The sequence below is a fragment of the Propithecus coquereli genome, unplaced genomic scaffold (genome assembly GCF_000956105.1).
Source record: "Propithecus coquereli isolate 6110/MARCELLA unplaced genomic scaffold, Pcoq_1.0 Scaffold84, whole genome shotgun sequence".
Lineage (NCBI taxonomy): Eukaryota > Metazoa > Chordata > Mammalia > Primates > Indriidae > Propithecus > Propithecus coquereli.
The window spans coordinates 4,047,766-4,061,066 of record NW_012154618.1 but is presented as its reverse complement, the minus strand read 5'-3'; the positions used below and the strand labels follow the sequence as shown (position 1 = coordinate 4,061,066).

The following is a 13,301-nucleotide window of genomic DNA, read 5'->3' as shown; positions in this document are numbered from 1 at the left end:
AGCAGGGGCAAGAGTGAGGCCCCAGGTAGGGAACAGGAGATGGAGGGAGAATTGATCTGTTTCTGGAGGCCAAGGGGGCAGCCCCCACCCCCAGGAAAGGTGGGAGAGGATTGAAGATGGTGAAGTTCCCATTCTTTCAGGAGCCTGGGACTAATCATTTCCTTTCATCACTCTTTGCAGGCTTAGCCCTCCCACCACCTCCCAGAGCTTCTGGCTTCGTCTGGAAAAAATGCTAACTAGCTCTTTGCAAGAGCCTCACTCATGCCCCGGCCAGAGAGCTCACAATAGACACTGTGTGCAGTGCAAAAGGAACACGGTGCTCCTGGGGGGAGGCTGAGTGGGCAGCCTTGGGAGCACTCATGGGTAGCAGAGAAAGACATGGGCCCATCCCCAAATCCTCAACCCCCGTCCCCCTCGTGGCCTTCCTGTTCTCGGAACTCCACCATGGGAGAACACCGGCCAGGCGGGTTACTGTCCCAGGCAGGGCTAGACATGTGGCTACTTGAGGAGGAAGGACATAGGGAACCATGTCCACAGGAAGGACACAGTTCCTTGGAAGGGACTTAGGAGTTTTCTTCTGAAAGCAGTGACCGCAGGGAGGGAGGGTTCTGGGCTCTAGCTGGGGTGGAGGGGTGGGTAGGAGATGCTGAGAGAAAGGGGATTCTAGGAGAAAGGATTGGCCACTTCCTCCTCCCGCCTTCCTTGAATCTGGGCCTGGCTTCTCTCCATCAGCAGAGGCCGCTGGGGAACAGGGAGTCAGAGGCCCTCGTTTCATCCGGCTCTATCCTGCCATCGAATCGTAAGATGCCAGAGATGGGCACTCAGTCTTAGGAAGCATTCAGTCCAGCTCCCGTTTGATTCTCAGAGACTCCGAGCCGCAGACAGAAGCAGGTCCTTGGCCAGGGAGGCGCGTGCTGAACACCTCCTGCATCCTGGTCGAGGCGGGCATTAATGCTCAAACGCTATGGGTTCATCAAAGACCCTTTCCAACTTGCTCCCGCCCCATCTAAATTAGGTCCTTCGTCCTTTTTCTCACGACAGATGGAAATGACCTATTTATTTTTGTGATTTTTTTTTAATGCCTGTCACCTCCATTTGACTGTAACTTCCACGAGGGCAGCAGCTGTCTCTGCCTCAGTCTGCCCTACGCCCGCCCTGTCGCACACAGTGAGCACGCAGCGGATGCCGGTGAACACAGAATGTCTAATCGCAAAGTAACCCCGTGGGAAAAGCATTATACTCATTTTAAAAATGAGGAAATGAGAGCTTAGACAATTTAAATGAGAAATGGAGAAAACAAGATCCAGCTGTGGCTACGAATGACCCTTTGCTTAGCTGTACTTTTCCAGCAAAACATTAACAGACTTACGAGAGTCCCTTAAGCTGGAGCCCTTGGTTTAGACTTTTTCCAGTGAGATGTTCTAGGGACCTGGTGCCCCAAAGCAACTGCCTGAGAGAGGAGGAGAGGGGAAGGGGCCACTTTAGGACCGAGGGCAGCTGAAAGCTGGGGTCCCCGGGCAGGTGCCTGTCTTGCCAAGTCAAGCACAAGTGTGGGGCCCACAAGCTCCAGCACTCAGAGCCGGTGCCAGGGCAGGGGTCCAGGCGAGGAAGAGGAGGCTGAGGACCCAAAGCAGGGAGGGAGTCCTCACCCAGCAACCGGGGAGGCAGGTGGAGAGACAGGAGTGTTCGAGGGATCCAGGTACCAGGATGGGCTGAGCCCAGCACCCAGAGTCTAGGGAAAGCCCCTGGTATATGATATTCAAGCTCTCTCAGCCTTGGTTTGTTCCTCTGAAACACAGGTGGTGCTAACCCCGCCATCTCATAAGGAGGCTAAACGAGACCAGTACAGTGCCTGAGATACAGTCAGCACCCAGGCCATGCTGGCTTCCCCAAACACTTCCCTCAGGGCTGGACCAAATTCCAGGTCCCTCCAGGTCTTTACAAGGGAGCCCATATGCGGTTACACCTGGCTACCAAGGCAGGTAAGAGACTGACAGGACAGCAGGTCCCAGCAAAGACGACGGAGCAGAACTCAGAGCAGAAAAAATCTCAGTTCAGGGTCTGTGCTGCTAATCACCACGTCCTCAAAGACTTGCTCCCAGCCTGGCACGTGGCTGGTGCTCGGTGGGCACAGCTGAGTGAACAGGTCCCACCGAGCATATGAAAGAGTCACCACATTCTTACCGTCAGCCTGCTGTCATTCGCTCATTCTTTTTTTTTTAATTTCAGCATATTATGGGTTTTTTTTTTAATCGTTCATTCTTCACTGGCTCATTTAGCACAGGAGTAAAAGCATGGCTCCAAAGTGTGCCATTTACTGTGCTACCTTGGATATTTTCCGTAACTCACAGTCTGCTCGTCTGTCACATGGGTGGACACCCACCTCGCTTGCTTGCTCGTGGAGATGAATTAATAAGCGTGAAGCACTTGGAGGAGTGCTGGGCAGAGGGAAGTCACTCTGTCAATGTTAACTGTTATTGCCAGTAAGAATCTACTGGGTGCCAGACGTTGCCAGGCGCTGGGGGCTTGGCCGGGAGCGAGAGAGGCACAGACCCTGCCTTCACACAGCTGTCAGTCTGGTGGCGGCAATGCATCGGGAACAAGCAGTCATAAGACAGTATGGTTAGCGGGCCAGGAAGGGGAAGTTCAGGGAACCCCAAGCTCCCAACAGCGGAGGCGGCTTACTCAGAGGGAGGCTTGACTAATCTGTTCGCTTGGCCAGACCTGGGGGCAGGATAGAGTACAGAATGCTCCAAGCAGAAAAGATAAAATGTGATAAGTCTTGACCGTGGTGGGTGTGAAGGACTGAAAGAGCATCCGCATGGCAAGACAGAGACAGAGAAGGGTAGGAAAAGAGGCCAAGAGGCACGTAGGACACAGAGCATCCGGACAATGGCAAAGGGAGGACATGCTCCCAACAGAGCAAAGAAGAATCGGGTCCAGGAAGCATAAACCCTTACACTGGGCTCGTCCTCCACCTCTTGGCATTTCCTTTAAAATTACGAAGAGGAGCAGGATTCACTACGACAAACCTCTCGGACCTATGACTCTGAATAGCCTCAGGAAATCCAATGGGCCCCAGCAGAGAAAGCTCCCGAGGGGACCACAGCAGTCGGCAGGGAGAATGTCCTGCATCCTGCGGAACACAGCCATGGTGTCATTCCACCGCAGCTGACAAAGTAGGACAGCCTGGATACAAACACTTGAGAGTTAAGACAACGCGGACGGAAACACGTGGGAATAAAGACGGCCACCAAGACTGGAGGAAGGAAATGCAGTTGGCAAGGTCATTTCTTAACCTACAATGCACACAGGGAGAAATCAGTTTTAGGAATCCCTGGCTACCCCAAGAGCATCGGTTTTGCATCACATCCTGTCCTCCTCGGCCACCTCCAGCCAAACCTAGCAATTAAAGAAGATGAAGTCTGTCCTTCCCTCTGGCTTTCATCTTCATTCCAGGTGGTTCGATCCCTGTCGGCCCCACATGGAGCCCAGCTTTCATCTGTAGTGAGGGAGTCCTTTGACACAAAGCTCCGTCCACCCAACCCAGTCTTGGGAAACACCACTGAGATGCGAACATGGTGGGGAACAGAATGGACACAGCCCATCACGCACAGATCGTAGACAAAGTGGGAAACAAACTCTCATAAACGAGGCGCTCAGCCCCACTCATCTTCTCTGTGCAGCTGACATCACAAGGATTGGTGCAAGGATTTGCACCACCAAGCAGAGCCTTGGAAGGCGACGTCCCATTCGCAAATCAGAATTGACGATGCTCCAAGCTAGAGCAATTGGATTTTTCATAAAATGTCCAAAACCCTCTCAGGACTTTGGGGTTCTGAGTCAGGGTGAGGGATTACACGGAGGCCAAGAGGGTGGCTAGACCTCAGGAAGGCTTCCGCGGGGAGCAAAGACGCAGACGTGGATGCTACGTCACAAACATGCTCGCGCTGCCTTCCAGCTGCACACAACTCGCACCCAAGAGCCTCCCTTTGCCTTTCCGCAGCATCCCGAGATCCCCAGTTCTCCTTTCTTCCACTTCCCACTTCCCACTGTTTGCCTCTCACCGTCCCACTTCGCTGCCCCAGCCCCCATCCCACCCCTGCGTCTCCTGGCATGACATCCCGAGAAATTACACCCACCCCCACCCCAAAGTGTGTAAATACCTGTGTCCTTGACTCTGTGGTGTCTGAGAATTATTTCCAACCAGTTGATTGGCAGAGCTGATCCAGACCCTGGAGAAGGCAGCCCCAGGCTGTGGGTGAATAAAAAGGGAGGTCCGGCTCCTCTGGGTGTCTGTTTGAGGGGCAGCAGCAAACTCTCCCGGTGCAGCTTTGAAACACCGCAGGAGGAGGAAGCCTCTTTAATCAAATAATAACCAGCCAGAGATAAGGCCTGCTAGGCTGAGCGTGGCCAGCCAATCACACACTTCCTTCCGACTGCAAGGACAAACAGCCCCAGGCTTCTGGAGTGAGTTTCAGGGCTTGTTATAATTTAATGATGCAGTGGGGGGTGTCTTCTTCGTGTTGCCTGGTGAGGATTTTCTACCTGGGGAGGGAAGCTCTGAGCTCAGTAACACTCTTGTGTAGCCTCCCAGCCCAGGGGCTGCAGCTCAGCGTTCCGAGTGGTCACGTGGAGCCCCCGGGCTCCAGGCCTGGCTGCTTCTAACTTGCCAAGAGGGGAAGTGACACTGGAGTGGGGCTGAGCAGGCCTGGGGTCACCAGCGGGCGAGTCATATTGGCACCAGGTGTGCAGCTCACTGTGACCCTGGTGAGGTGGTGGGAACGCCGGTGACTCGCTCTCCCATGTTGGAGATACTTTACATGCATTTCCTATCTGTCCTTAATCCGTCATGACTTTGGGCTTCTCTATTTTTTGGTCTTTTGCAGCTGCCACCGACCTCCCCTTCCACAGCTCTCCCTGTTCTGCTAGGCTAGAAGAGGCCTTGTAAAGAGGTGGACTCTGGGGGCTAAGAAGACCTGGGGGTGAATAATGGCTTCTGTCCTGCTAGGGCTATGACGTCACTTTGAATGTGTCATTCAGTCCCTTCCCGGCCAAGTCGCTACAAAAACTAAACCTTACATGAGAACTCCCCCTGCTCCCTGTAAGGCTCCTACAGGCCCTGAGATAGAAACAACCCCTTAGATGGTCTTGATACACTAGAGCTCAATACTTAAAGGAACTTAAGGGGAACGCTTTTGTTATGTAAATAATCAATCATTCAACAAATATTCCTTTTGCATCTACTATACTGGAGACGGGACAATGACGGAGGTGGTGGGTGGGCACCAGGACGAACCAGACCCTTCACAGGTCCCTGCCCTCATGATACGATGTCACAGCACAGGAAGGAGGCACTTGTGAGAGAAGTCCTTGGTGCAATGGAACCAATGACGGGGGCCAGCAAAGGGGGCTTGTCACAAAGCACAGGGGCCTGCCCAAATGGCACAAGGAGAAAAGCAGCCATGGTGGACAGGAAGTCAAAGGGTCAAGTGCAGCCAAACAGCCTCCAAGGAGATCCCCTGCAGGGCTCCCGCTAGGTGGAAAAAGGTGAAAAGCAAAGTCGTATCTCCACTTCTTCTTTTTTGTTTTTTTTTTTTAGAGATGGGGGTCTCGCCCTGTCACCCAGGCTGGAGTGCAGTGGTGTGATCATAGATCACTGCAGCCTCAAACTCCTGGGCTCAAGTGATCCTCCTACCTCAGCCTCCTGAGTAGCTGGGACTGCAGGTGTGCGCCACCGCCCCTGGCTAATTTTTCTATTTTTTTGTAGAGGTGGGGTCTCACTATGTTGCCCAGGCTAGTCTCTAACTCCTGGCCTCAATCGATCCTCCCACCTCGGCCTCCAAAAATGCTGGGATTACAGGCGTGAGCCGACATGCCCAGCCTCTACTCCTTTTTTAAAATATATAACAAATTATAAATATATAATAATATTTCAACGTGTGTGAAATATAATTCACACACCATATAATTTACCCATTGTGTATAATTCAACAATTTCTACTAGATTCACGGAGTTGGATAGCCATCAGCAAAATCAATTTTAGAACATTCCATCACCCCCCAAAGAAACCCCTTCCCATCAGCAGTCACCCCTCAACCCCCAGAAAACCTCCACTGGCTCTGGGCAACTACCGATCTGCTTTGTATCTCCTATGGATTTGCCTGTTCTGGACATTTCATATAAATGGAATCTTACAAGATGTGACCTTTATGACTGGATTCTTTCATTTAGCATAAAGTTTTCAAGGTTTGTTTCATTTCTTTCTATTGTTGAATAATATTCCATTGTATGACTATACCACAATTTATGTATCCATTCATCTGTTGATGGACACTTGGGCTGTTTCCACTTTTTTTGGCTATTGTGAATAGTGCTGCTATAGACATCCATGTACAGGTCTTCACTTCCTTTTATCCACATATTCACAACCTCAGGGAAACAGGAAGGAAAAGAAGCAGGTTCAGGAAGTAGTCACTAAAGGGCTTCTCTCCAGCCGGAGGTCGTAATAGCATAGCAGTAGCCGAATCCAACATTTGCACAAATTTGCACAGTGCACAGAGCACAATAGCACCTTCTCTCTCCTGTAATCCTCCCCAAACCCTAAGCTTGAGGAAGGTAGTATTTTTATTGCCATTGTAATGATGAGGTCATGGAGAATCAGAAAGTTTGAGAAACTTGCTGAAAACTTCCCAGCCAGCAATTGAAGCCAGAATTAATTAAGTCCTGTGCTCTTTCTACTTCAGCTCTTCATACACAAAACAGGTCTTTATGCCTCTCCTACAAATTCAGTCTTGGCTTCCAGGATATTTAGTTCAAGGAGAAAAAAGAGGAAGAAGTCAAAAAAGGCTTTGTCATTATTAACGAAGAAAATGGCAATTAGACCAACAAATAGTTGTTATTGTTGGTATTTGAAAAATGGTTTACCTAAGGCTCAGAAAGATCAGCTAGCTTATCTAAAGACACGGAGCTAGCAAGCCAGCCACTGATGATGCAAAAGCAGACAGAGGTCTGATTCCCAGATGGGGCTAGACCAGCCCGAGTTCTTCCTGGTAGCTGACCGAGAGCAATGCCTCTGCGGCTGTCTTGGCTCAAGTGAGAGGAAAGGAACTTCAAATGGAGACAGTGCAGGCGGGGTGGGCCTGGGAGAGGCGGACGCCACACAGAGCAGGGCTGTGCGGAGGGGATGAGGGAACGTGAAAGTCTCAAGATGCAGGGGAAGATGGCTATGAGGGAGAGAAAACAGGCCATGGGGAGTGCTCCACTGAGGCTCAGCCAAATTCTGTTTGACCCATGGCCAGGAATGTTTACTCCAAATCCTTGAGGTCACTTGATAAACAGTATGAGCAGATATGCTGGCTGGAATGGCAGAGGGGAGGGAGAAAAATTAACCAGGGACAGCAAGCCTGGTGACTGAGAGTTAGAGCACCTGCCCAGATTCTTAGCACCCATAAGTCCCAACCAAAGTCTACAGCCCTGGTAGAGCACCACCAGACAGGAGGGCAAAGCTCTCCAAGGAGGCAGAGGGGAGTCTGCGCAGGCCAGGTGAGCACAGCTGACAGGGCATGGCTACAGGTCACCTCCGAGGTGGGGATTCCAGCGCAAAATGCTTCTCACCTGGGAGTAGAGGTGACAGGATGAACAGCAGGGGTGTGGGAGTATAGGAGGTCTGGAACCAGCCACGCATGGCCCCTAGATCTTGATTCGGTGCACCGAGATCATGCCAACTTCACTTGATTTCCCTTCTATTAGTTTGGGCCCATTACTTGCAGAACACAGTACACATCAGGAAAGCCACTGTCAGACTGACTCCAAAGCCTACCATCTTTCTATTATTTCATGCTACTACTAATAAGAGAGTTCTTAGATTCATTTTCTTTCAGTCTCTCACAAGCTGTCACTTAATCCCACTGAGTGATTTTTCTACTGCTACCAAAATCATGTTTGTTAATATAAAACATATATATATTTAATTCTCATTTATGCCTATGAGACTATGTCGCTCTATGCTCATATATTCGTGTGTGTGTCTCTTTGCTTTTAGCTATGTGTGCTTTGTTGCCTTCAGAGAAGGGTATGAATGGCCTTCATTTTAATTTCCTCAAGGCTGGGTAAAAGTCTGTCCTTGGGTGTTTGGTTTGTGGAGGTCTTCCTATTGTACATGGTCACCCGAGTAGAGAAGTGGACTGCTGTGATCAGGGCAGTTACCTTGTCGCAAGCATCTTCTGAGTACATTTTTCTGGGATGGGTCTTTCATCCCAGAGGAGATTTGTAGAAACTTCCATTAATGGGAGTACCCATGATGGGTACCGTTGATATACATGTCATGACCAAACTAAACTCTTCTTTGATTTGGCCTTAATCTGCACTGCCAAGGACAGATCTCACGCATACACACACACACACACACACACACACACACACACACACACCCTTCTCAACTGGATGAGGAGATCGTATCACAAAGTCAAAAGCATCTTAGCACCAGGCAGCCAATGTAAACGAGAAAAACAGGTTAGATGTGATTAATGGGAAGTATTGGGAACTAGGGTCAAATTGAAGACATATATCCCACCCAAGGCCATGTTTCACCATCAGCCAAATACTGCCATGGGAAAATGTAGAGCCATTGTGATCAGATCTTTTTATGTTTTAAGGAGACTGAAAAATACAGATTTTAATGTGAAATCTCCATACATTTTTTAAATTTGGCAGCCGTTCAAAGAAATTGAATACCGTGCAGGCCAAAAAGCCCACGCAGATTTGCAAGATTAATTCAGCCCGTGGCTGCCAGTTTTTGTGCTCTGGTGTGGACAAAAATCTGCATTTGCATACGTGTACTTAACTAACTTTTGTACAGTGACCCGAAGTTCTAAATAGACTATGAGAACCAGTTCTCCAGGGGTGGCTGTGGGTTTCTTTCTCTTTCTCTCTCTTTCTCTCTCTCTCTGTCTCCCTCTATCTCGTACTCCCCTGATCTAAAGTCATCAAAGTGTGGTCCTGGTATCAGAAGTCTCTAGGAACTTAATAAACACACAGATTCCTAGGCACCACCCTGAAAGCCTAAGTACAGAACCTGGGAATAGACATTTTAACAGGATGCCCAGGTAATTCTGATGCACACTAAAACTTGAGAATCACTGGCTCTAGGTCCTGAGGAGCCTTGGGTATTAAGAAAAGGCATTTGAGTGTGTCCTGGAAGCTCTGGAAAACCCCTGAAAATGACATGATTCAATTTATGTTTTAAAAAGATGGCTCCAATTAATCATTGTATACCCCAGAACAATGTGTCTCAATACATGGTCTTGGCCACACCTGCATCAGAACCACTTCGGTATCATGTTGAAATACAGATTTCTAGGCCCTTCCGATTCACAATTTCTCATATGTGTTATAATCACAATAGGTAACATGACTATGGCGGGGCGCTGGGATAAGCACTTTGTATAAAACGTAGCTAATAACCCTGCAGAATATATCACATTATGTCCATTTTATAAATAAGAAAATGAAGCTCAGGAAGGTACAATATGTATAGCAGCATTAGGGATGTGTTTGAAAAGAAAAACAGCTTCCCTACTGTTCAGAGAGATGTACCAGAATATTCATCACTGAAATTATATGTCTGGGGATTTGCTTCAAAATAATACAAGAAGAGGGGTACGCGGGTGAGGCTAAAGATGAAACAAAAGTTGCCATGAGTCAATAATTATTGAAACTGGGTGATGGGTATATTTAGGTCCTTCATATGATTTGTTATTCCATGTTTTTAGTATTTTTCTATATGTAGTTTTGTTCTAGTTTTTTCATAATGAATGGAAATAAAAGACTTCCTTCCACTGCATCAAGCATTATAGAGCTTGACAAACACATGGTTGCGATGGCTTTGCCCATTGTTTGCACCTCACCTGAATATTAGCAGGCATCTGGTCATTAAGAGTCCCACACGAACCCATATGTATTTCTATAGATTTGTGTTTTTTTAATGATTCATCAGTGTCTATAGCTCCTCAATAGCATAAGCTTGTGTATGGCCAGGGGCCTACATAATCACAGCACCTGGCATGGAGCCTCTGGACCTGGTCAGTATTCAAGGAATGCCAAGTGATGGAGGCAACCTGTGGGCGTGGAGAAGGCTGAAATGATCTGAAACACCCAGCACATGTATCTGTCATTATGTCGAATGGGAACACCCCAAGCTTTCCTCCCGGGGTCCCTCTTTGAACCACCAGCACACACTGTTCCTGACGATCTCAGACCATGCCATAATTTGGCCGTAATTTGAATGCATATTTGCTTGATCAGGTGTGCATGTCTGGTCCTCCCAGGTAGACCATGAGCTCCTTGGGGATGGGAGTAATGTTCCTCAGATCTCTGTCGCCTCCAGGCCTAGCATGGAGCCTGGCCCAGGGTGCGTGGGCAAACACTGCATGTGGTGCCAGCCACAGAGGAGCTGGGCTCAGATGTCCCCTTGACGAGAACCTGCTGCAGGTGCGCAGTGGACTGCTAGCTTCTGGGTGATGCTGCCCCTTTGGATCCACCACAGCATTCCCGCCAAGCCCACGCCTAGCCAATGGCGGCGCACGATGGGGGCATGAGAGCCAGTCTCCCCCGCCCCACGTGGCATTCTGCCACCAGCCTGGCAGACACTTTCTCAGAGACGCCCTGTGGTCTGAGGCTCCTACAACACAGTCCTTCCTTTGCTGGCTTGGACCTGCACCACAGCCCCGGGCCTGCCTGATCCTTCTTCCTTCCCCTTTATCCCTCACCAGCATCTCCCCCCCAATAAGTCTCTTTCACATCTACTCCTGTTTCGGCATCTGCTTCTCAGAGGACCCAAACTGCTGAACATGTGAGGTGGCTGAGCTCCACTAATAAGCAGGGATTTCAAGATTCCTTTCTTGTACATCTCTCACTTTACATCTAAAGACCTGGTGGGAAATTCTTATCCTAAAACGAATTCATTAAGATTTTTCTGCGCCAAACTAGAACATTCTATTTCGAAGTCACATGCTGCAGTGGAATGAATGAGGGGTCTTGGGGGACTTACACAGCAACACCTGGCATGGTGACCTTGAGCAAAGCACTTTTCCTGGTGGGGTTTCGCTTTCTTTATTCTTAAAATGAGGCTAATAAGATCTTCCTTCCTCCTTCATGGAGATATTGGGTGTATCTTTGTAAAAATGGCGGAGGGGGCCTAAACTGCCCTAAAACGGAGTTGGCAAACTGTCTTGTAAAGGGCCCAATAGTACATATTTTAGGCTTTGTGGCCCATACGGTCTCTGTCACAGCTACTCAGTTCTGCCATGTAGCACAAAAGCTACCAAAAATAGCACATAAAGAAAAGACTGTGATTGTGTTTCAACAAAATTCTATTTAAATGAAAACTGGTGGTGGGCTGGATTTGGTCTGAGGGCTGTCATTTGCTGACCCTTCCTAGAGTCATGGAATGTTATGGTTGGAAAAGATAACAGGTGTCACAAGGTACCAAGTAACCAGAGCCTTCCTCCTACATTCCTGGCAGACAGAACTAATCCATCAGGAAGCACCTTCCTGCACAGCTCAAAAGTAGCCTCAGAATCCTTCTTAACACGTGGATATAGACCAGGCTGAGCCGGCATGTGTAGTGATGTCCATCATTTTCCCTGATCTTATCCCGTTGCCACAACTCCCAAGTGAGAAAAATGAGGCCAGTGATTCAGTAACAATGAACATAAAAGTATTTTGAAACGTATAAAGCACTTCTTTAATGTATAATATGCTGATCTGGAGCTAAAAGCCAGCTATTTAAACTAAAATTTAAATAATAAGTTAAATTATTTCACACAAAATAATCTTGCTTATTTTCTGCAACAGGAACAGTTAGGCCCCAAGTGCCTTTTCCCATGTCCTGGAAGGTAGGCATTCACTCTTCTAGCATGGGCGGATAAATGTCTGCTCTGTTTCCCTGTTGGCTGAAAACAGGCTGGGCTTCCTGTCCCTGGGCTGGAGTCCAGAAGGCCAGGTCTACCCTTCCTCCCCTGCAGGACAACACAGGTGCCGAGAGGGTCGCAAGCTGTCTTAGATTCCCTCCAAACAAGCGTCTGTGTCAAAGCAAAGCCCTCCATAGACAGGACACACAGCTCTCCCCTGGCCTCTCTTCCCCTTAAAGCCACTTGTCATTGCATTTTGGGAAGATAACCTTGACATTTCCTTCTTCTTAACTTGTTCCTCAGAAAGATCCATGTCTTCTGTAAAATATGTAAGTACTCAAGAAAAGGTACTTTCCTACCCCTAAGAAGCCAAGTTCTCTTACAAATATTAAATAGATGAATCATTGCCATTTGGAGGTCAACCACCCCTTTTGGAATCTGATGATAGCCAGGGAGCATCTTTGCAGGAAAGGCACATGTACCACAGTCACCGCAAGTTCTCCAGCCTCCAGGATCCCGTCTTTATTTATATCCAAACAGTAATCCCAGATCAGGCGATATAATCATTTCTATATGCATATAGCCCTTCTTGTTATCAGGCAGAACATTTAACATCTCGGCTTGAAGCACGTGTTTTAGGAGATCCTGCGTGGGCAACAACATCGCTGCCTGACTAGGAAGTCTCCCTGGGACCCCGCCCCGAATGGGGTGGATGCTGCCCCAGAACGGATTTCGGCTTCCAGCCTAGAAGGAACGTGTTGCATTTTCACAATATGGCACTATCCAGGCTCCCCTGCTACATGCACAGGAACACATTTGCTCACAATGTCAGAATCCCAGAGGAGAGCCCGGCATTGGATAGGCCCTTCCAACAATGTGGCCCGAGAGCCATCGGCTCCTGGAGAGAAGACTCCTGAGGGTGGGGACTGCTGGGTCAAGTCTTGGAAAGCCAGGGACTGAAGTTCAAAGCTTCAGGGTACAGGGCACCTGGCCCAGGTATGACCGCCACACCTTTCCAACCCACAGTTCCACCCTCCCACCTGTGCCAGCCAGCCAGCCTGATTTCACTACCAGGGTGTTTAGGTGGGGAAGCAAAGGGAAAACAATGTTCTAGAGAGTAGTAGGTTGGGGGACGGGCACCTGGGTGGGATCCCCTGGCACTGTGATCTGTTCTAAAGCAGGTCACAGTCCCCTTTCCATAAGCAAAGCCCTTCTGATCTCCCCATATAAAAGGCCAGCTTCCTCCCCAGTCCTCACCACCACCCAGCACCTCCCATCTTCCTTCATTTTCCTCCATTACTGAATCACCATAAACACTAGACAGTTCATTGCCTGATACCTGTCCCCCTCCACCAGATGTCAGCTTCTTAATGGCAAGCATTTTTCAT

At 48.9% G+C, this 13,301-nt stretch overlaps 1 protein-coding gene across 1 annotated transcript in view; it reads right to left on the bottom strand.

Moving 5' to 3' along the window:
- The window catches only part of GPAM (glycerol-3-phosphate acyltransferase, mitochondrial), a 61,574-nt gene extending 57,264 nt beyond the window's left edge, over positions 1-4,310 (bottom strand). Inside the window, exon 1 of the mRNA XM_012663881.1 lies at positions 4,167-4,310. The gene's annotated coding sequence lies outside the window, so the exon portion shown is untranslated. The remainder of the gene's footprint in view (positions 1-4,166) is intronic.
- Between the last annotated feature and the right edge of the window lie 8,991 nt (positions 4,311-13,301).